The sequence below is a fragment of the Pan troglodytes genome, chromosome 13, assembly GCF_028858775.2.
Source record: "Pan troglodytes isolate AG18354 chromosome 13, NHGRI_mPanTro3-v2.0_pri, whole genome shotgun sequence".
Lineage (NCBI taxonomy): Eukaryota > Metazoa > Chordata > Mammalia > Primates > Hominidae > Pan > Pan troglodytes.
Window position 1 is genome coordinate 76,195,828 of NC_072411.2, and position 24,472 is coordinate 76,220,299.

The 24,472-nt window shown below is 35.4% G+C and overlaps 1 protein-coding gene and 1 pseudogene across 3 annotated transcripts in view; one reads left to right on the forward strand and one right to left on the reverse strand.

The window, feature by feature from the left end:
- Positions 1-24,472, reverse strand: part of OLA1 (Obg like ATPase 1) — a 173,599-nt gene that overhangs the window by 80,427 nt on the left and 68,700 nt on the right. The gene's annotated exons all lie outside the window — the stretch shown is intronic.
- LOC104005335 (Y-box-binding protein 1-like) lies at positions 13,874-17,097 on the forward strand (annotated as a pseudogene).

Below are 24,472 nucleotides of genomic sequence, written 5' to 3' on the forward strand. Positions count from 1 at the left end.
AAGCATATCAATCACAAAAATTACTAGAGAAGCAAAGCATAAAACATGGCAAACTACAGACTGCAATAGAAGACACAAGAAATTTCTTGTTATCTCTTCATCCCTGAATTGCTTAACTATTAGTGAAGGACAGACAATTACCTTCTGAAGACTTCTTGGGTGTTTGCATTAGATTACATATTTTAGTAAATACAAACAATTGTTTAAATGTATAAGTCAAACTAAGGAGCGGGAACACATACCTACATACTATAACTAAGACCAATGAATGTAGCAATAAAAAAAAGAGAAAAAAGACAGACCGAGAGAGCAGGGATAGATCAGCATGAATCAGGATTAAGGAGGGAAGGTCAGCATAAAGACGAGGACTTTCAGGGACAGATATTTGCAAAGGGACGCAGAGAGTAAAGAAGAAATTCCAGCAGGATGGAAGTACAACAGAAGTGATTAAGGGCACATACTCTGGAATCAGAACATCTGGATTCAAATCTGGATTTCAGACTGACTGATCAGTTGTTGGATGAATTTCTCTATGCCTTAGTTTCCTCTGTAAAATGTACACAATAACAGTACCTACCTCCTAAGACTGTCCTGAAGATTTAGAGTGATAATGTATGTAAACAGCTTAGGACAGGACCTCATACAGAGCAGGCCCTCAATGTATTTAACTATTAAATATATTTATAAATGAAAAGCTAAAGACAAGGTATACCAGGGTTCCTCAACCTTGGCACTACAAACATTTTGGGACAGATAATTATTTGTCGTGAAGGGCTGACCTGTGCATTGTAGGATGTTTAATGGCACCCCCTGGCCTCTATAAACTAGATGCCAGTAACACACACGCACACAAGCACCCCAGCTATAAAGATAAAAAATCTCCAGACATTGCCAACCTACAGTTGAAATGCATTAGTACATACTGAAAGACAAAAATTGTGCTATGTAGTAACCAAAAGATATTACCATAGGTTCAAATGTGTAGATGTCAATCGATGGAAAGGCTCTAACACTGAGCTGAGGAGTTGAAATTTAATTTCTTAGATGAGAAAATTCTATGGAGATTTTCAGAGACGTATTCTTGTGATCTTGCTCGTGCTGGCTTGTTTGCTCCCACACTCTTTTTTTTTTTTTTTTTTTTTTTGAGATGGAGTTTTGCTATTGTTGCCCAGGCTGGAGTGCAGTGGCGCCATCTTGGCTCACTGCAACCCCCACCTACCGTGTTCAAGCCATTCTCCTGCCTCAGCCTCCGGAGTAGCTGGGATTACAGGTGCCCACCACCACACCCAGCTGATTTTTGTATTTTTAGTAGAGACAGGGTTTCACCATGTTAGCCAGGCTGGTGTCGAACTCCTAATGTCAGATGATCCACCCACCTCAGCCCTCCAAAGTGCTGGGATTACAGGCATGAGCCACCATGCCCAGCCTGCTACCACACTCTTTAAATGATTCTGTCAATTATGTTGAAGATCTAATAGCTTGGAGAGAGACTGATGGTCACAAAGTAGTTGACTGTTGGGTAGTAGTAACAGAAATGACATCAAAATGGTCAAATCTAAAAAAAAAAAAAAAGAAAGAAAAAGTAGAATTTACAAAGTTTTTTGGTCTAGTGGGCAAAAAGAATGATAACAAACTGAGAAGAAATAAAATGTGGCATGTCATCCACTTGGAGGTGTATAAATAGTTAAAAAGATACACATTTTAAGAGACATATTTAACAAATGTTTACTGGATGTTAATCACAAAGAGAATGGTGCCAGGAGCTGGAAGGCAAATTTCTGAGATAAGAAAAAGCGGAACACAACTAGTTTCTGCTTTCAAAAGTGATTACAGCCTAACAGGGGAGACAGATCAGAATATAATAAAAACAAGAAAGTAAACCCAAGATGAAGGGGAACAGGGAAGGAGTCAGTATTCACACAAGTTGATGGAAAAAGACAGCCTTCAAGGTTTCAAATTGGAGCACTGGTGTTATGTAGATGCCATTTAAAAGTTATACTAAGAGTCATGTACAGGTTTTGATGAAGTATAAACTATTTTTAATCCCATATTTAAGTGTATTTTGATGCTGTGAGAAGAGAGAAAATACTGTCTCTGCTGGAATTTGAAACTAGTGTTTAAATGCTTGGAAAATGTAAACATGGGACAGGTATTAATCAGTCAAGTAAATGCCTGGCTGTTTAAAAAAACTATTTTATAACCTTTATTCATAATGTCAATGGATTTTGACTTCTATCTAATTTTTCTAAGATATAGAAGGGGAAATACAGAAATGTAAGAGGGATGACTCACCAAGAACACCTAGTGTTATAATAGGAAGATGATGGTTTGACTAAATCCACATTACACAATAGAGATCACATTCTTGGGTCCAAATGAAAAGTACTGTGATGGTAGATGCCCTGAAACCAGATAATATACCTCACAAAATACACCATTAAATGCATTAACACACAGTTCTAAAATGAGAGTAGAAACATGTAAGAAAGGATAAGACCTAGGGAGATGAAGGACAAGCAAGCAACCACATCCTTTGGGAGCAGACTGTGTAAGGGAGGCCACTGCATCCTCAATACTTTTCTGATGTAACCCACCTCAACTGGCCCAACAAAATGGGTATGATCTCCCTGAGATCTTTCTAGAATTTCTACTGCAATCTTATAACGTCCTAGTCAGTCTACAAGATCTAGTCCTCAACAGTTAAGCTAGAGCTATCACCACCAGGTGGTGCCAAATCAAAGCCAGTATCAGAATGGATTTGGATGGGCCAGGACCTTGTGACACCCCTTATTCCCCTGTGGTCAGCTGTGCAGGTTCATCCTGTCATTTCATTCACCTAGAAATACAGTGATCGCATATTTTATGCAAATGAAACTTTTGGACCCACACAGCACGTTATGGTACAGAAGGGGTGGTTATTGTATTATATTCTTGGTGGGCGACAGGCAGTACAACCGGGCTGTTTTAAGACTAGTTACAAATGAATACATTAAAAAAATTTCTTTCCTGCTTTATGCCATATTTCATTAATATAAACTCAGATACAGTCTTGAAAGTAATCAGAAAATCATAAATAAGAATGCAGTGTACAAAAAGTTCTGACATCATCAAGACTTTAGTTAAATATGAATACATTTAATGCATCAAGGCTCTTACTAAGGAGCCATGATCTTTACGCCATGATTTTCCACAAAAGTGAAAGGATATTATCAGCGATCCTCCTGCAAAAAGTTCAGTGATCTCATTAGCTCTTTTGTCTACAGAACTATTTTGTCTTTAGAGCAAAAAACAGGGGGACTATTGTAATAAAGTAGAGAAATCTCTCCACCTATTTACCCCTCCAATGTAAAATCAGAACGAAAAAACTATGAATATTTATCTAAAGTCCTCTAAGAATCACCTCAAATTTTACAGTAAAAGGCTTCATGGCAAACTTATTCCCCTCCATTTCCATCTAATCCCCCCACCATGGGATTTTAGCACTGCTAATATGTTATACCTGTCAAGATCTGATGACTGTATGTTATGTATTCATCTGAACAGAACCACTACACTTAGTTACAGGCTATCATCAACCAATTCATTCTCTTGCTAAAATCAAGTCATCCAATTACTCCTTGACTAATCAAGGCTGTTTTGGCTTTTTCTTTTTTCAAAAGGTACTCAACAGCATAAACAGTTCACTTACAAGAAATGGAAAGGGGCTAATCAGCAGAATTATTGTTTTGCTGCTACAATTTGCAGTATTTAAATTTAGTTGCTGATTGGACTGAAAGTTTTATGATATAGCATATGAAACTAGTTTAATACAACTGTGAAGCTGTGTAGCTGTATTGTCTTGCCACGGCTATATTGGTCTACTTTGTAGGATAAATAAGTGACTACTTTCTTTAAAATAAGGATATTTTAAAATAATAAGTTTTAGTGTACTTTCCCACATACACTGATTTTATAAACAAAGGTACACAGCTATTCATTCCCCAGTATTGTTTTTAAAGTTAGCACCTGCATGCAACACCATACACATGTGTGTGTTACATGTGTACAAAAAAACCCACAACTGCTTTGGTTTTTCACCTACATTTATTTTGGATTTAAGCAATAATAAACTAAGGACAGAATTATTATTTAAGAAAATAAGACTTATCTAAATGTTTAAAATAAATACATGTTACCGCTTATATAATAAATAAAATGATTAACATTACTTCTAAAATGGGGAGTATTACAATTATAAGAATAATTGTGGGTGCCATAAACTATAAAGTTATTATCCATCAGTATTGCTATTCCTATCTATATAGAATGTCTGAGAGAACATCCAACAAAATGACTAATGTTGGAACACCAGACTAAAGCCTTGAGTTATATTTATGTTATGTATATATTTATTACAAAGTATTTAAAGAAAATGTTTTTATATGTCACACCTTGATTAAAATCTTCAGAAAATTTTGAAAAGAGATGAGATCCAGTCTTGAGACTGAGATTTATTTACTTCATTAAATACAGCGATATATTAACCAAACTAACAAGTTCTACTTCATAGGAGAAAATAAATTTATAAAATGCTATTATATTAAAATAATTTAACTTTTTAAAACCTTAAACCATAAATAAATTCTTTGTACCTTGAAATAACAATATACATTAATCATCAACAAGAACATACATCTTAGAAAATACAACATACATATAGGATTAAAACAATTTCTGAATTTTTTATACATATGCACATAGAAGTAACATTTCATAGAAGTAATCCTCCATAGGCTTATATTTTGCATACTAAAACCTATCTGGAAATGAAATTCTATACAAAATTGTAAAACTATACTTCCACTAAATGTCTGACACGGTTATTCAACTTATAAACATTTCAGCAAAGTCTTGATTTCAGAAATGCATTAACAAGGCATATAAATGCCAGTACATTTCAAACAAATTATTCTCAATTTTTAAAAATTGCTACCTTTTAATAATATTTTTGAAAAAAGATTCAACCTGGTTATGCTGAGATTCAAAAAAGCAAATAAATTAAAAACCAAAATAAATGAACAGAGAACTAATATTCTTTAAAGATGAATACTTCCCAGAGTAGGCACACCTGCCAATATATTAAAAATAAGTAAAATCAACTACAAAAGTAATAAATCAAATGCCATGGTAGACTTGACTTCTCGAGACAGCATTTTCAAGCCGTCTTTGTGGCTTTGTTTGGCGCCATGGTCCTTTAAGTTTTGTCTTCATAAAGCCCTAACTAGTTGTAATCATTTGCAGCCTAATTGTGGACATTTATCTGCTTTTCTTATGCATAGAACATAGCTATTAAAGCTGAATGGTGATGGTGTGAAGTATAGGTTAAATTGGGTGAAATTAAAGCAAATTACTCCGGGATGTGGAAATCTGAAAATAGAAACCACCAATGATTTGCAACCCTCTTGATGATCAGCTTCACAGAACCCTAAACGACAAGAAAACTTACATATTTTAAAGTTAACTAGGTTTTTAAAAATAATATGTATAAATGTATTTTTAACTACAGCACCTCTTGGTAATGGTGGAAAGATTATTTGTTTAACTCAGCTGCAACGTTAAAAAGATCATGAGTTTCTATTTTAAATAGTGCAGTTCATTTTTTAAATAAGATTTCCATTTCTTCATATAAATTTTTACCTATAAGAATGCATCCAACTATATCACATACATAGTTAATACAATGCCATATAATATTTTGCTAGCTAAGTTTTAATCCTGAATAAAAGTATAATATGAGACAACATAAGTTATAGTAACAAAAGCAAACTAACAATGTAAACATAAATGTATTATATGCCTATAACTTATATAGGCCTACTTATACACATGCTGTATATAAATATGCATGTGACTAGCATAAAGAAAAATACACAGTGGCCTAGAAATAAATGTAAAACAGTAAAATATAAGAACTTTATTTTCATTTATCTAAAATCTTATTGCTTGACTAACAGATTTGGATAAAGACAATAAAAACATATATTGACCAGGAGCAGTGGTTCACGCCTATAATTAGCCAGGTATGGCAGCACACACCTGTGGTCCTGGCTACCTGGGAAACTGAGATGGGAGGACTGCTTTAGCCCAAGTGTTCGAGGCTGCAGTGAGCTATGATGGCACCACTGCACTCCAGCCTGGGTGACAGACTAAGACTTTGTTTCTTTAAAAAAAAAAAAAATACACACACATACACACACACACACACACACACATAGATAGATAGACACACATACATACATTTGCACCCTGCATATTCTCTTAGGTAACCAAACAAAGTAGTCGAAAAAATGTACTAGACCACATCTAGATAAGCTTACACTGAAGTAAGAAAAAATTTCTAGCAATGAAACTGATATCCTTCCTTCTTTTATTGACTGCTATGTAAAAAGCGTATTTTAGGTATCTAGGGAGAGATGAAATTAAATGACATGGCCCATACCGTCAAGGAGTTTACAGTCTAGTAGGAGAAATAAGACAAGAATATGTAACTAAACCATGGCATCAAAAAATGATCCTACATGTAGAAGGCTCCTCATCTTAAAGGCAGGAAAAGTGAGCAAAAGGGGGACAGACGAAGTTCACAGAGGATATGGACCTTAAAGGACAAAACTTAGCTAGAGGTACAGCAAAGGCAAGGGTAGAATACATAAGGTACATTCAGGACACAGAGTAAATATGTCTGAGGAAAATTTAGAACAGAAAAGAAAGCACTGGAAAACATACTAATGTTTAACAATGAAGAGTATTGAGTACCAGGCAGAAAATGGAATTCCCAGGAAGGCACGAATGTTTTACAAGAGGCAGTAACATAATCAAATGCAATGACCCTCAAGCAATGATACATCTAATTTCTCAAAGGCCATATCACAACTAAAGGTGATATGCCAAATATGTGGTCCTATGGAATAACAGCAATACTCATGGACCTTAAGTCCTTGCCCCATACCAGGCTACGAAGGTATTATTGCTTCCTATTTAATAACTGTATGCTTATGTGTTATCTTTTTGTTTTATAGTTAGTATAGTACAAAATTGAATATTCACTGCAATGTTCAGCTACTGGTAGATTTTTATTTGTGTGTATTTTCAAACCATGGCAATAATATATACGTCTAAATAATACTATGATGCTGATAAAACTTAAGTTAGAAATTTAACAAAATACACATAATTATTTTCTGTTTTGTGAAAAATAGACTTTTAACCCCTCTATGGTATAGGAAACCAAGTACTGGGGCAGATCACTAAGTGATATAATTGTGGTTAAGAATCACTGCTCCTATAATCCCAGCCCTTTGGGAGGCCGAGGCGGGCGGATCGCTTGAGTACAGGAGTTTGAGATCAGCCTGGGCAATGTGGCGAAACTCCTGTCTCTGCAAAAAATACAAAAATTAACTGGGTGTGGTGGAATGTGTCTGTAGTCCCAGCTACTCAGGAGGCTGAGGTGGAGAATCGATTGAACCCGAGAGATGGAGGGTCCAGTAAGCCTTGATAGTGCCACTGCACTCCAGCCTGGGCAACAGAGTGAGACTGTCTCAAACAAAGAAAAGAACCACTGCTCTTAAAGGAAGAAACTGGAAGAAGACTGTAACAGTTATTCTCAAAAATCTTCTAGTGTGCAGATGATTCCCAGCCCTCTCCTTGATTCTGGATTACTAGAGAGAAGCCTGAGATTCTGCATTTTAAAGCAAACATATGTCTGAGACAAGTGATTACAGGGTCACACTGATCAGAAAAAGAGAGCCCCAGCAACAATTTATTAGTAAGGGCAGTTAAGTGGTAGTGAAAATAGAATAAGGCAAAAAAAGAAGAGAAGTACTTCCAGAAAAGACTGATAGAACTTGATGACAGATAATAGCAATAATATAAGGCAAATCAATTTTATTAATTAAAAATAAATAGGCCAGGTGTGGTGGCTCACGCCTGTAATCCCAGAACTTTGGGAGGCCAAGGCAGGCGGATCACCTGAGGTCAGGAGTTAGAGACCAGCCTGGCCAACATGGTGAAACCCCCGTCTCTACTAAAACTACGAAAATTAGCCGGGCATGGTGGCAGGCGCCTATAAATCCCAGCTACTCGGGAGGCTGAGGCAGGAGAATTGCTTGAACCCGGGAGGCAGAGGTTGCAATGAGCTGAGATCGCGCCATTGCACTCCAGCCTGGGGGAGAAGAACGAGACCTTGTCTCAAAAATAAAATAAATAAATATATATATATAAATGTTTGGGTGCCTGCTTAGAAAGCTGATCCAAAAAAAAAAAGTTTTTTCATTTAGAGTACAAAACTACTTTATTTAACCAAATAGACTGTTTAAAAAGAAACAGAAATGAAACTTTTAAAAAGTGGTGGTACAATTTGGCTGTGTCCCCAACCAAATCTCATCTTGAATTGTAGTACCCACAATCCTCATGTGTGGTGGGAGGGACCTGGTGGGAGGTAATTGAATCATGGGAGTGGTTACCCCCATTCTGTTCTTGTGATAGTGAGTTCACACAAGATGTGATGGTTTTATAAGGGGCTTTTCCCTTTACTCATTCTGTCTCCTGCCGCCCTGTGAAGAGGTGCCTTCCACCATGCTTGTAAGTCTCCTGAGGCCTCCTCAGCCTCATGCAGAACTGTAAGTCAATTAAACCTATTTTCTTTATAAATTACCCAGTCTCGGGTATTTTCTTCATAGCAGCATGAGAATAGACTAATACACACAGCATTTAATAAAGTTTCAATTTATCCTATGCTCTGACTTTCTCCCATATGGACAAGGTTAGAAGGTTAGAGTTGGCACTATGCAATACCATTCTGCATAGTGCAGAATGGATACCATTCTGTTTTATGTTTGGTGATCCCACGAAACGGTTTAATTTTCACAAACAATAAGCTTCACCATATATTTAATGAAGAGGAAACATTTTTATTACAATTCTGGTAATGAAATTTCATCAGAATTATACTGCTCTAACTCTCATAATAGTGTGATGTTTTAAACCAGTATTATGAGGTATTACCAAGATGAGATAAATGTATTTTCCAGTCAAGAATCAAAGCAAATAGGTTCTTAAAATTTTTTAAGTGTAAAATTTCACAGGTATTTTCTCCCCTCTCCAAATTCACAGAATTATCAATAACAATTTCAAGTTTATCACTGATAGGTAGAGATTTGTTGTTCAGGCATTTATCTATACTCTCTTCTAGCTCCCCAACTGCTGCTTAGGAATTTATGTAACTTCAGGTAAGATTATTTTATCTGCTCACAGTGACTACTGAAGGATTGATTGGGCATGTGACTTAAGCTGGCCCAAGGGAGGAAATTTCAAAATTTATTGCAAGACTTGAACAAAGTCAGTCTTTTTCCTCTGACAGATGTGAACTAAAAACCACATGGCCAGTGAAATGCAGGAAGCCATGTTACAACCATGAGAGGAATCAGCCAAAAGACGAGTAAAGCTGGCCAAAAGGTAGAGTAGAGACAGAAAGAAATTAAGACCTTAGGGAAAGTTCTGAGTCAGTGCACTGATCATGTATTGCATGAAACCATGTATCTTATCTTCTCAGTAACTGCAAGCCAATATATAGACTATCTTTATTTTCTAAGCCATTTTGAACTGGAATTCTACTGTAACTGAAAGTATTACAACTCATATATTACGCTTCCTTCCTAAATAAAACATTGTAATAATGAGTATCTACTGTCCCATATTTAAAATGGGATACAGCAAAAATAAGGGTGGAATGCATAAGGTATATTCAGAAAACAAATATGTTTAAGGAAAATACATCCAACTGACATAAGAGGTGAAAGAAAGGGTATGTTCAGGCCAACAACAGTCCTGTCTTCAGAAATTGTGAGTTCTGCCATTAACTTGCCCAAGGTCATATAGCTAACAATCTTTTTCAAAGGTTTCTTCGTTTCCAAACACTGATAATATGTACTGAAAAAAACTGTGAAGCGAAATTTCTGACACAAAGATGGTATAGAACGAATGTTGATCCTATTCCTGCCTTTGCTGGAGAGTCCACGCCAAAGAAATTCTTGTTCCCTTTCATCTAACCAAAGTCTTTCCAGTTAAAGTTTTCTTTCTTAAATGTAAAATAATTTGTTTAAATAATGTTTAAGCGCTTATCATATGCAAGAGTATCACCTATCAAAGGACCGGATTAGCTTATCAAATTAAATAATTTCAGTAACAGAGACAAAAAGAAACACACTTTATAAGAATGAGAATGCTGTTCCTCTATTCATTGTCTAGCAACTGATTTACCATTCATAACTCAAATGTCAGGCTGGGCGCAGTGGCTCACGCCTGTAATCCCAACACTCTGAGAGGCTGAGGCAGGCTGATCACTTGAGGTCAGGAGTTTGAGACCAGTCTGGGCAACGTGGTGAAACCCCATCTCCACCAAAAAATACAAAAAAAGTAGCCGGGCATGGTGGCATGTGCCTGTAGTCCCCAGCTACTTGGGAGGCTGAGGCAGGAGAATCGCTTGAACCCGGGAGGCAGAGGTCACGTGAGCAGAGATTGTGCCACTGCACTCCAGCCTGGGCAACAGAGTGAGACTCCATTAAAAAAAAAACAAAAACCTCAAATGTCACCTCCTATTACTTATTAGAAGATAGTATCTGATAAATTTGTAACTAATTGATGAACATTTAATTTTTGACCTAATTCAGAACATTTCAATTCACATACTAAAAATAAGCCAAAGTATTTACAAGTGGGACCAAAATTTACCACCTGCAGAGGAAGAAAATATGATAGAGCCTCTGAGAAGCAGTTTCTTAGACAGATTGAGTTTCTTAGACAGAATAGATACCAGATTTGAGCAAGCAGATACAAGAAGACAAGGAAGCTCTCCTTAGAAACCCAACTGTGGGAGTCGCAGTACTGGTTCACATACTTGGGAAACATGATCTGAACATGAACTCTCAACAGCAATAACAACAAAGATTGGCAGCCAATTCAAATTCCTTCTGTGTGTCACAGATCTAGGTAAATGTTTACTTGAATGGGTCTCTGATTTCCTAGAAGAAAGTCATTTCTATTACTACTATAGCACCGTGCAATAGTGCTTTTTGTCATTTTGCTAAGTATTGCCATTTATATGATTTTAAATATCTACAAAATTCTGTTCTGTAATAACACAGATGTCTACAAAATTTATCTAAGTGAAAATCATAACTATTATCTTTAAAGTATGGGGGCACAAAAATGCAGCAGATTGTATTTCTTGTACTGTTGATTTACCCAACTACTACTCCACCTTATGTCCCCAAATTACCCTGCTAAAAGATTGTATTAACTTCTTTAGGGTAATTTAATAAGGGGCCTTCTTTATGGGAAAAATATTTTTAAGTTCCCCTTCTTTCTCCTATAACCCCCGTTTAGTTAAGAATTCACTTAATGTCTTCTTTTGTAATAGTGTCATAATAATTGTTATGCAAGATAAAGATTAACTAACATTAAAAGGAGTCAACAATTATGTCTTAAAGAAATTTTGAGTAAACTGAAAAAGAAGAGAGGGAAAGAACCCACAAGTCAACACAACATTTAGCCTACCCCCAGCAAAAAAAAAAGTGCCCCATTAGACATCAGTAAATATAAACTAGTTACAATTTAGTCACTATCATACTGGACTGAATCTTTTACATCTTCTTCAATTCATCCTCAAAGACTACATGAGAGATAGGACTCTGGCACAAGTAAATTCAGAATTTATAGAAATACAATCCTTAGCCCAGGCGCAGTGGCTCACGCCTGTAATCCCAACACTTTGGGAGGCCAAGGTGGGTGGATCACTTGAGGTCAGGAGTTCAAGACCAGGCTGACCAACATGGTGAAACCCTGTCTCTACTAAAAATGCAAAAATTAGCTGGGCATGGTGGTGCATGCCTGTAATCCCAGCTACTTGGGAGGCTGAGGAAGCAGAATCGCTTGAACCTGTGAGGCGGAGGTTGCAGTGAGCAGAAATTGCACCACTGCACTCCAGCCTGGGCAACAAGAGCAAAACTTCATCCAAAATATACATATATAATCCTTATAATTATCAGTTATTCACTTGATAAAATGTATTACATAGTAATTAAGGTATGATGGTAATAAATTAATACTAAAGATTAAATAGTACGTAATAATCAATATAAGAATATGATTATACTTGGTAGTAAGTTAAAATTAACTATAAATCACAAATATTTTTTCCTTAAGGTTCAAAACCCACTGTCTTAGTATGCATGCTATCACTATAGGAAGTAAAGTACTGGTACATAAAACTGATAAGAAGTACTACTGACTTATTACGTAGCCTAAAATTCCAACCAAGGGCTTTCATTTTCAATAATGGCATAGTAAGATCTCACTGGAAAACTACCACTGACCACCCTGGTGGGGAAAAACACTATAAAACACAGACAAGATACAAAAAGCAGCTACCTAAGCTGCACTGGAGAGCAAAGGAAATCAGAAAGACTGCTTAGGAGTACATGCTCAAAGAAGGGGAATTATATGAAGGAAATTCATCTTTTCAAAGCTTTTAGCTCGCAACCAAGTGTTGCCAACACAGGGCAAGCTACAGATAAATCATGGTCTTTCTGTCCTAGAGAAGCAGAAAACCAAAGCTAGGGAAACTGTAGCGATGGAAGAATGCAAAGGGAAGAGAAAGAGACAGGAAAAATAGAAGAAATCCCACCTCTTTGATTGATACCAGAACCATGCATAGGGAGGGGAGACTCAAAGCAGACCAGCTAATGACAAACTGAAGTGAGACTGGAGCTGCCATCTAAGAAATCGAGGTTGCAGTTCAAGTCCAACTGTCTACTAATACAAAACCAAAAAAAAAACAAAACAAACCCGCTACACATATGAGAGAAAAACTGGAACCTAGAATCACCATAATGTAACATTCATAATGTCCAGGATACAATCTAAAATTACCTAAAAAAATCAAGCATAATGCTATCAGAAAACAAGTGAGATTGAATTTGAGATTATCCAGATGCTGAAAGTAGCTGAAAAAAATTTTAAGTGTCTATTAAAACTACCTTCAATAAATAAAAGTAAATTATGCACACAATGAACTGGGAGACAGGCACTCCCAGCAGAGAAATAGAAATGGTGGGAGAGAAGGAAGAAGAGAAGAAGAAAGGAGGGCAGGGAGGAAGGGAGACAAATTTAGAACTGATAAACACAATATGTCTATCTATCTATCTATCTATCTATCTATCTATCTATCTATCTATATAGATATATGGACATAACAGCCAAATTAAGATGACTGAGGAAAAGAATATGTCAAAGATAAATCAACAGAAACTAATCTGAACACACAGAAGACAGAATAAAAACGAACAGAGCCTCAGGGACCTACTAGATAATATAAAATGGTTCAACATGCATATAATTTTTCTTTTGTTTTGAGACGGAGTCTCGCCCTGTTGCCCAGGCTGGAGTGCAATGGCGCAATCTCAGCTCACTGCAACCTCAGCCTCCCAGGTTCAAGCGAGTCTCCCAAGTAGCTGGGATTACAGGCACGCACCACCATGCCCAGCTAATTTTTTGTATCTTTAGTAGAGACAGGGTTTCGCCATGTTGGCCAGGCTGGTCTCAAACTCCTGACCTCATGATCTGCCTGCCTTGGCCTCCCAAAGTGCTGGGATTGCAGGCATGAGCCACTGCACCCAGCCCCAACATGCATATAATTAAAGTCCTAAAAGGAGAGGGGAAAGAGATGGGGAGAAAAAAAAAACTTGAAGCATTAATGAATAAAAATTTACACAATTTATTGAAAGCAATTTACAAATTGAAGTGCAATGCTAAGACATACAATAGCAGAGGTATGACACAAATGTCGAAGGTAAAGAGCAATTCTTGAAAGAAGCAAAAAAAGTTTCAATTAATCATTGATTTTTTCATTAGAAATTAAGGACAGAAGAGAGTGCAACAATATTTTTAAAGTGCAGAAAAAAAATTAAACAGACCTGTCAACCAAGAATTTTATACCCAGCAAAAATATTCTTAAAGAATGAATCTTGTAATAAAAACATTTTCAGATGAAAGAAAACTAAGAGAATTTATTGCCAACAGCCCTGCGCTATAATTAATGCTATAGAACGGTCTTCAAAGTTAAAAGAAATGATAAGTAGAACCTCAGATTCTCAGAAAGCAAAGAAAAGCATCAAAAATGGCAGATATCTTAGTAAGTGCAAAAGGCTTTTTGTTTTTTCTTTTCATGGTTTCCTCATAATACAAATATATGTTTAAACAAAAGTCATTTATGATGTACTAAATGCCACTGAAATGTACATTTTTAAATGGTTAATTTTAGGTAATGTAAATTTTATCTCAATTTTTTAAATTGTGGGATTTACAAAATGTGTAGAGTATTACATACAACTATGGCATAAAAGACAGGGAGGGAATATGGGATTATATACTTTCAAGTTTTCTATATTTTACATGAAGTGATACAATATAAACTGTAAACTAACACGGTGAAACCCCGTCACTACTGAAAATACATAAAATTAGCCGGGCGTGGTGGCGGGCGCCTGTAGTCCCAGCTACTCCAGAGGCTGAGGCAGGAGAATGGCGTGAACCCAGGAGGCGGAACTTGCAGTGAGCCGAGATCATGCCACTGCACTCCAGCCTGGGCTACAGAGCGAGACTCTGTCTCAAAAAGAAAGAAAAAAAATACAAAAACAACAACAACAACAAAATAAAAATAAAGGGCACCTGTAAACAAACTGAAACGTTAAGGAGGTATATTGTAATCACTAGAGCAATCACTTAAAAAAAGTGAAATCTAGTTGGAATCCAAGATGAATATTAAAATAAAATCCTAACAGATATTCAAATAATCAAAAAAATGTAGAGAGACAGAGGAACAAACCACAGAAGCAACAAATAAAACACAAATAAAAAGATACAAATCCAAACCTATCAAGTCCATTAGACAATGAAATAAGCACTTTAAAAGGTGTTGACTATCAGAATTGATAATAAAATAGAACACAATCATATGTTCTGTATAAGAGATACATTTTAATATAAAGACATGGCAAGCCCAGTGGCTCACACTAGTAATCCCAACACTTTTGGGAGGCTGAGACAGAAGGATTGCTTGAGGCCAGGAGTTCAAGATCAGCCGAGGCAACATAGCAAGATCCCATTTCTACAAAAACTTAACACTAAAAAATTAGCCAGGCATGGTGACATGAGCCTGTAGTCCTACTTACTCAAGAGGCTGAAGTGGGAGGATTGCCTGAGCCCAGAAGTTTGAGGCTGCAGTGAACCCTGATTGTGGCACTGCACCCTAGCCTGTGTAACAGCACAAGACTCTGTCTCCAAGCAAACAAACAAACACGGATAGGTTGAAAGTAAATGGATGGAAAACAGTAAGTATAAGACGGCTATAGTAGCTGTATTAATATCAGATTAAATTGATTTCAAAATAAAAAGTACTGCATATTTTTAAATGAGAAAAAAGTAAATTCATCCAAAAGGCATAATATTCACATAAGGCATAATATACACATAATGTGTATGTGCCTAATAACAGCTTCAAATTACAGGGAGCCAAAATCAACAGAAGTAAAGATGAAATGAACAATTCTACAATCAGAACTGGAGATCTTAACACCCTTCTCTTAACTAAATTAATGGAACTAGACAAAAAAATCAGTAAAAATGCAGAAGATATGAACAATGCTATTAATCATCTTGAACGAAATATTTATAGAACATTACATTCAATAATAACAAAACATATGCTTTTCAAGAGCATGTAGTTCATTTGGCCTAGACAACGCATAGCCAAAAAACAAGTTTCAAATTTAAAAGGACTGAAATCACACAGAGGATGATCCCTATCTATTAAAAAAATTAAATTAGAAATCAATAACAGTAAGAATGCTAGAAAAGCTCCAAATACTTGGAAATACACAAACGTTTTAAGAATCAACAGATCAAAGAAGTCACAAGAGAAATAAGGAAATATTTTAAATTAAGGGATAATAAAAATATAACCTATCAACGTATGTGGGATGCAGCTAAAGCAGTGCTTAGAGAGGTTTGTAACTTTAAATAATCATATTAGAAAACAACCTCCAAAATTAATAATCTGAGTTCTCACCCTAAGAAATTAGAGAAAGAAAAAGTAAATTAAAACCGAACAGGCGTTTGATGGGCAGCAGGAGAGGAGAGTGGACTCCAGAGAGCCCTGAGCAGCCCCCAACCACTACTGCCTTCGGGGCCTCACACGGGAGGAGCCGCAGCTGGTGCAGCAGGCCCACTCACCACCTCCGCAACCACTGGGGAGACCCAGCAGCCGCCGCGCCCCCGCCCTCAGCGCTGCCAACAGCCAGCCCAGCACCACGGGCAGCGGCACAGGGAGCGGGGCCCCGGCGGTCTCCAGCTGGGACAACATAGACCAGCAGGGACAAGAAGGTCATCACTATGAAAGTTTTGGGAACAGTAAAACGGTTCAATGTAAGAAAAGGATATGGATTCATCAACAGGAATGACACCAAGTGAGATGTATTTGTACACCAGACTGCCGTAAAGAATAACCCCAAGAAGTACCTTGGCAGTGGAGGAGCTGGAGAGATGTGGCGTTTGATGTTCAAGGAGAAAAGAATGCGGAGGCAGCCAGTACTGCAGGCCGTGGTGGAGTTCCAGTTCAAGGCAGTAAATATGCAGCCAACTGTACCTTTATGAGCTCCTATCTACCTCCTAGGGGTCCTCCAGGCAACTGCCAGCAGAATTACCGTAATAGTGAGAGTGGCGAAAAGAACCAGGGAAAAGAGTGCTCCCGAAGGCCAGGCCCAACACGCAGGGCCTACGGAAGGAAAAGTTCCCACCTTCCTATATGTGGGCAAGGAAAAGCTCCCACCTTCCTACCTCCTGACAAGGAAAAGTTCCCACCATCCTACATGCGGAGACCCTATATGCGGGGAGAAGTGCTGGAGGGTACCCACAACCAGTGGGCAAGGGAACAAGGCAGACCAGTGGGGCGGAGTAGGTATCGGGGATACAGACCATGATTCTGCAGGGACCCTCTGCCAAAGGTAGTCTAGAGAGGACAGAAATGAAGAGGATAGGGAAAAATCAAGGCGATGATATCCAAGGTCAGCAGCCACCTCAGCAACAGTGCCACTACAACTTCAAGTACCAGTGCAGACACCTGAAAACTCTTGATATGGTTTGCCTGTTTTGTCTCCTCCAAATCTCATGTTGAAATGTAATCCCCAGTGTTGGAGGTGGGGTCTGGTGGGACATGCTTGGGTCATGGTGGCAGATCCCTCATGAAAGACTTGGTGCTGTCCTCACCATAAGGAGTTCTTGCTCTGAGTTCAGTGCGATCTGGTTGTTTAAAAGAGACTGGCACTCTCTCTAGCTCCATCTCACTTGTTCCCTCTCTAGCCATGTGATATGCCGCCTCCCCCTTTGCCTTCTGCCATGACTCTAAGCTCCTGGGGCCTCACCAGAAGCAGATGCTGGTGGCATGCTTCCTGTACAACCTGCAGAACCATGAGCCAAAATAAACTTATTTTGTTTATAAATTACCCAGCTTCAGGTGTTTCTTTATAGCAATGCAAAAATGGACTAACACAACTCTAAACCACAAGACAGCAAAGTGGCGAAAAACATCAGATCCACCAGCAGATAAGGCTCTCAAGACTCTCTACCATCATCCTGTTTAGTCATCTAACAAGAAGAAATGATTATAAAATTCCAGCAATAAGAAATGAACAAAATATTGGAGCTGAAGACCTTAAGTACTTGCTTTTCGTCGAATGGTCAGATAACTAGAACTATTTTCATTACCTATACAGCGTGAGGTTTTTATTACTTTTACCTAAATATGTTTCTTTCTGTTAATAACAAACATATTTTTAAGCCTTTTTTTCTCAATCTGACTTGAAAGAAAGGTTTTAAAATTGTTTTGTATTTGTTCAAGTTAAGATTTTTAAGAACTTCATTTTAAATCTGTGATAAAAGTTTACAACTTCATTTTTTTTATAAATAAAAAAAACTGCAAGCACCTGTTAAAAAAGGTCTTAAATAATTTGAAAATACCCAAATAGGTAGAAAGAAGGAAATAATAAAAGATATGAGAACAAACTGGTGAAATAGGAAATGAACAAAGAAAAAAAAATCAGTGAAACCCATAGTCCTTTAAAAAGCTCAATAAAATTGATAAGCCTCTAGATAGACTAATCAAAAAGAAAGACAAAAATTACACTTCATTCTAACATCACAAAGGAAAGAGGAGACATTATAGGTCCTAAGTCATTAAACATATGAGAATATTAATAACTTTATGCCCAATAAATTTGACAGCTTAAATGAAGTAATCAAAATGCTAGAAAGACAAAAATTACCAAAACTGAACTAAGAAGAAATAGAAAACACGAATAGTCCTACATCAGTTCAAGAAATTGAATCTGAAATAAAAACCTTCCCATACACACACACACACACACACACACACACACACACAAAACTCCACACCTAGATGGCTTTACTGGTAAATTTTATCAAGCATTTAGGGGAGAAATAACATGAATCCTCCATAAACTCTTCGAGGAAATCAAAGATAAAATACTTTACAAGTGATTTTACAAGGTTCATATTACCCTGCTATCAAATTCAGACAAAAATTACAAGAAAAGAAAACCACAGAAACAATAATCCCTCATTAATACAGATGTAAAAATCCTTTAAAACATTTTTAGCAAATCAAATTCAAAAGCACACAGGTTTATTTATAATGATGGAGTGAGTTTATCTTGGGAATAACAAAAGCTTACCAATCAAAAATCAGTCTATGTAATTTACCATATTAATAGAATAAAAAAGAAAAACCAGATCATTCCAATAGATAAAAGAAATTCATTTGACAAAATTCAACACCTATTCAGGATAAAAACTCTCAGCAAACTAGGAATAACGAGTAACTACTTCAACCTGATTAAGGGCTTCTAAAAATAACCTATAATATCACTTATAATAGCAGCAAAATATTAAATACCTATGGATAAAATTAACAAAATATGTGTAAGATTTGTATTCTGTAACCTATAAAATACTGTTGAGAAGAGACCTAAATAAATCTAAAAATTTAATCGCCTTCATGGATTGGTAGTCTCCACTGACAGTTTCAATACAAAGTCAAAAATCAATGAAATTCCAGCAAGCTTTTTTTTCAGGTTCTTAAATTTATACAGAAATGCAAAGGAACTAGAAAAGCTAAAGCAATCTTAAAAAATAGGAAAAGGGTCAGAAGACCTACACTATCTAATTTTAAGACTTACTCTAAAGCTATAATAATCAAGACAGTATGGTATTGCCAAAACAAATAGATCAATGGAACAGAATAGAGTGTGTAAACTGACCTGCACTTGACCTCCTAAACAGTGATTTGATTTTTGACACGGTGCCAGGTTAATTCAGTGAGAGAAAAGATATTCAACAAATAATTCTGGAAAAACTATGCATCTGTATGGAAGAAAATTAACACCTTACCTCATGCCATATGCAAAATTAACTAGAAAGATGACAGGCCCGAATGTAAGAGCTAAAGTTATTTAAAATTAAACTTTAACAGAAGAAAATATCTGTAACACAGCGTTGGGTAAAGATTTCTGAACCGGACACAAAAAACACAAATATCAGAGAAAATCAACTGATAAAATGAACATCCTAATGAAAAATTTTGTTCTTTTAAAGACAGAATTAAAAAAAAAAAAGCCAGCCACAGACTAGGAGAAAATTTCATATAACATATACTTGACAAAGAACTTGTATCCAGTTCTTTGATACTGGATCAAAATAAGACAAACAATCCAATTAAAAATGGACAAAAGATTTAGACAGATACTTCACCAAAGAAGATATACAGTTTGGAAGTAAGCAAATGAAAAGATGGTCATCACTAATAGGCTGGAAAATAGAAATGAAAGCCACAATATTCTCTATAATGCCTAAACTAGAAACAATTGACAATATCAAGTGTTAGAAAGGATGTGGAGGAACTGGAACTCATATTGCTGGTGTGAAATCAAAATGTTACAGTCACTTTGGAAAACAGTATGGCAGTATTTTATAAAGCTAAACATACAGTTACCATACACTTCAGCTATCCCATTTCTAGATATTTACCCAAAAGAAATAGAAACATATATCCATACAAACATTTCTACACAAATAATTCGTAACAATAAAAACTGGAAACAATTCAAATGTCCACCAGTTAATGAATGGATAAGCAAAGTGATAATATTAAAGGCTACATAGTAATAAGAAAGTATTAACGTACACAATATGAATGAATATCAAAAACATTATGCTAGATCTAAAAAAAGTCAAACAGAAAAAACTACATACTATATGATACTACATGAAATTCTAAATATGATAAAAATGCAACAATAGAAAGCAGATCAGTGAGTACTTAAGCATAAGGGTTAGGGGAGAGGATCAACTGCAAAAGGACACAAATAAACATTTTAGGATGATTGAAACATTGTGTATTTTGACTGTGACAGTAGATCTACGACTGTGTACAATAAACTTCATCAAACTGTACACTAAGAATATATGATTTTTGTTACATGTATATTTTACCTTAATGATGTCTGGAGAAGACACCATACAGACAAACTTGATATACATACATTATCTTTGATAAGGTTTCATACTTGATTACTAAAGTTCAACATTATAGGCCGATATGAAATTAACTAAGATTGAATTTTACCTATTCTGAAATCTTAATATGGGAGAATAGCAGTTTATAATAATTTGCTGTTAAATGAATTTCAAAAATTATTTTGGCCTCAGGTTTCTGGAAATAAAAACAAAAGTTGATTTAATAAAAACAAAAATTGGAAAAAATATCAATTTAAAATACATGTCACAAATATGCATAATAAAAAACAATTTGAGGGGAACCAATTTGCTATAGGGGATTAATTACTTTCTACTTCTAATGATTTGGGGATTTTCCTAGACTCATTCTCAATGACCAGGGGCTTTTCTAAACTCCTTCTCAGGTGCCCCTGTGCTTATGCAAGAAGGCTCTTGAAATAGTACTCTAGGATATTAAAAGCTAAACATTTCACCGTGGTAAGGTCTTACACCTAGAGAGACAAAGAGCTTTTTACCACAAAAAAGTGGGAGGTATGGGGATGAATTAAAATAAAGTAAACAATGCATGTTTCTGCGAAAACTTTATTTTCAAAAAGAACCATTTTATTTTAGATGCTAAACTCATCAATTCAAAATTTTGTTTTCAAAAGATTCCCTCAATAAAGCAATTCATTTCTGTGCTATTTAGTTTGCTGTATTTTTACAAGCACCAGACTGAGCAAACCATGATTGAGAGAAGCCATCTTATGCACATTGCTGTTGTCCCACATCATTCAGAACAAACCTTTTTAGATCGTTAACTACCACAGGAGTGCTGATTACACAGGCACCAGCAATTTCCTAACCAATGACCACCTGAACAATGATGTGTTCAGCTTCTCAGACCCTGCAGCCTTTCAAAGGTGAATCATTTCACAGTTTGGAACTAGATCTCCATAGCAACTTCCCTTTGAGGGTTTTAGAATCACCATCCAGTAATTCTATGATCATCAAGCTCAACCATTCCCAATGGTTCTTTTCACAGCAGATGGAAAAGGAAGCCTTGAAATTTTACAGTCTATTTCAAGCAATTCATCTGGCAGCCTATTAGAATTCAAAATATTTCGACCTTCAATCACAAAGCATGTTATCTGAAGCTGTGGTGATCTCAAGTCAAGACAAGCAGACGTTTTAGTCTAATCATCCATGATGAGAAGAGACTGACAAAAACTCTTAATTCAACCACCATCAAAATGCTTATTTTAACTGCATGAAAGTCTTTCAACAGGCAATGAAAACATACCATGTGCCATTTTATCACAACCTTCTGTTCAAGGAAAATATGAATTCTGAATATTGACATGCATCTCTGCACTTCTTAGACTGCTTGGAACAAATATGTTTCTTAAAAGTTACCATAAATCCAATTTAAGAGCACTATTATTCACTGCTGCAAAAGCTAGAAACCTTAAGCAAATAGCAATGGACTTTTGACAAAGTCAGCTAGCTTAATAAAATCAAGTACATTTGGATTTCTTAAATTTTTTTCAGACTTTTGACAAAGTCAGCCAGCTTAATAAAATCAAGTACATCTGGATTTCTTAAAGTTTTTCCAGACTTTTGACAAAGTCAGCCAGCTTAATAAAATCAAATACATTTGGATTTCTTAAATTTTTTTCAGATACAACCTAAAATGATTAATCAGAAAATTAATATCAACTCCTCAGGAAATTAATATCAATTAAAAGGAAAGAATAGATCTCAAAAAAAACTTAATTTACAAAAAGTTGTTGACTTTTCCCCAATTCAACTAATTCTCTAGTGATTTCAAAATATACTAGCCCTATTTTTAAAACATTGAATTAAACCACATAAAAAAGCTGTACATTTCAAATTGCTACTGAACAACAGTTAATTTATCCAAACTCTTTTTATACCTAAAGTATAAATGCTTTTAGGTATAAAAAGATATAAATAAATGCTATGTAATAATTTCATTAATGTTCAGTATTTATTATAGGTATTAGCCAAATACAGGCATTTATTTCAGTATTTATTATAGATGTTTGATGGCATAAGCCTACGCAAAAGTTAAAAACACCTATTTTCTATTTATTAATTAAATCAAAACACAGCTCTCTGGGAAGAACTAAACTAATTTTACGAATAAACTAAATCAAAATAAACACTGGTAAAACAAGACAATTTTAGTTTATAAATCCACTCCTTCCACAAAGGAACATTACAAATAATCACCAGTTCCAAAGCCTCAGTGATTTGGAAAAGTGAGATCAAAATTTAATTAATTCATGAGCAAGAAAAAATATAGTAAACTTACTCTACTTCCTTAAGACAAACATACACTTGATATGATCAAATTGTTACTACTTTCTGCATGCATTATGTCAGCTAACTTAAACTGTCTTTATATGGGCCTATGAACAAAGTGCATTTCAAATCAAATATAGTATATATGCTATTTTCTATTCAACATCTTTAACCTAAGCTTTATACTTGGTTTAAATGTCTAATCACAAAATGAGAAGATAGCAAAATTATTTTATGTTGTAAAACTAGTTCCAAAAAACTTGTACAAACTTGATAAATTCCTGACTTCTGAAACTAAGTACAAATTTGCAAAGAAATAAGCAATTTATCAATTATTTCAGTAAGAGCAAAATTAAAACTTTGCTCCTAAACAGCATTACCTTTTATTTGCAAAAGTTCTACTTCCACCAGAAAGGAATGAGTACAGCAAGAAAGATGCCATATCTTATCCATTTCTTACCTGCCTTATTTTGTATTGGTTTAGTTTATGATCTGAGCTATATAACTTATATTAAAACTATATTAGATATTTTAAAGAGCAAATGCGAGTAGAGATTTTAACCAAAGATAATGCTTAAGTTAAAAGGATAATGAATGAGCAGAAAATTATATGCATATGCATGCACGTATCTTTTAACTGTAAGTAGTTTATTTTACACATATCCAGGATAAAACATAACCATGAAAAAAAAAAAAAACGTGCTAACGAAATTCCTAAAGTACAATTTTATGGTTACAGTTTGATAAACTGTGAGAAATGACTGGCTATTAGTACAACACATCAAAGTTTAAATAAATAGAAACGTCTCAAAATAGTTATGCATGAGTACTCAGTATAATACACTGACTGCAGTTTATTAAATATTCAAAACTTCATGTCCATGTGCTAGATATTTAAATATATATATATATTTGTTAGACTAAAGGCTTATTTATGGGAACCTTATATTAACTTAGGAATACTTCTTTTAAAAACTCTTCAATATCAACAGTTACGGAACCTGTAAATATTTTTGCTGAATTATCTGAAAAACAGAAAAAGACTCATGTGGGATAAACATATAAAGGTTTTTAGACATATCTACTGGATAACAATATTATAATAAATTTCCTAAAACTACATGCTCCTTACAAAGCAGATTTACTAACATTTACATACTGACTAAATCTGAATTGTAAAGAAGTTCATCATTTGTCTTAATGGTTCCACTGGGCTTTGAACTTCTTAAGGACAGATATATTATGAATTTTACTAACCCAGACCTTAGGGTTTTACATCTGACACTGTAAGCACTTAATAAATATTTGCTATCAATTATTAGACAGTAGTGAAGCTATAATTGAAACACTCCTTGTTTCTGAAACATTCTGGACTGGCAACTTTTCACTTGCAAGTCACATAATTAGAACCAGAAATAAAAACAGATTAATTTAATGAAAAAGCATAATAAAATAGAAAAATATCTTGATAGAGCTTTGTTTTTTA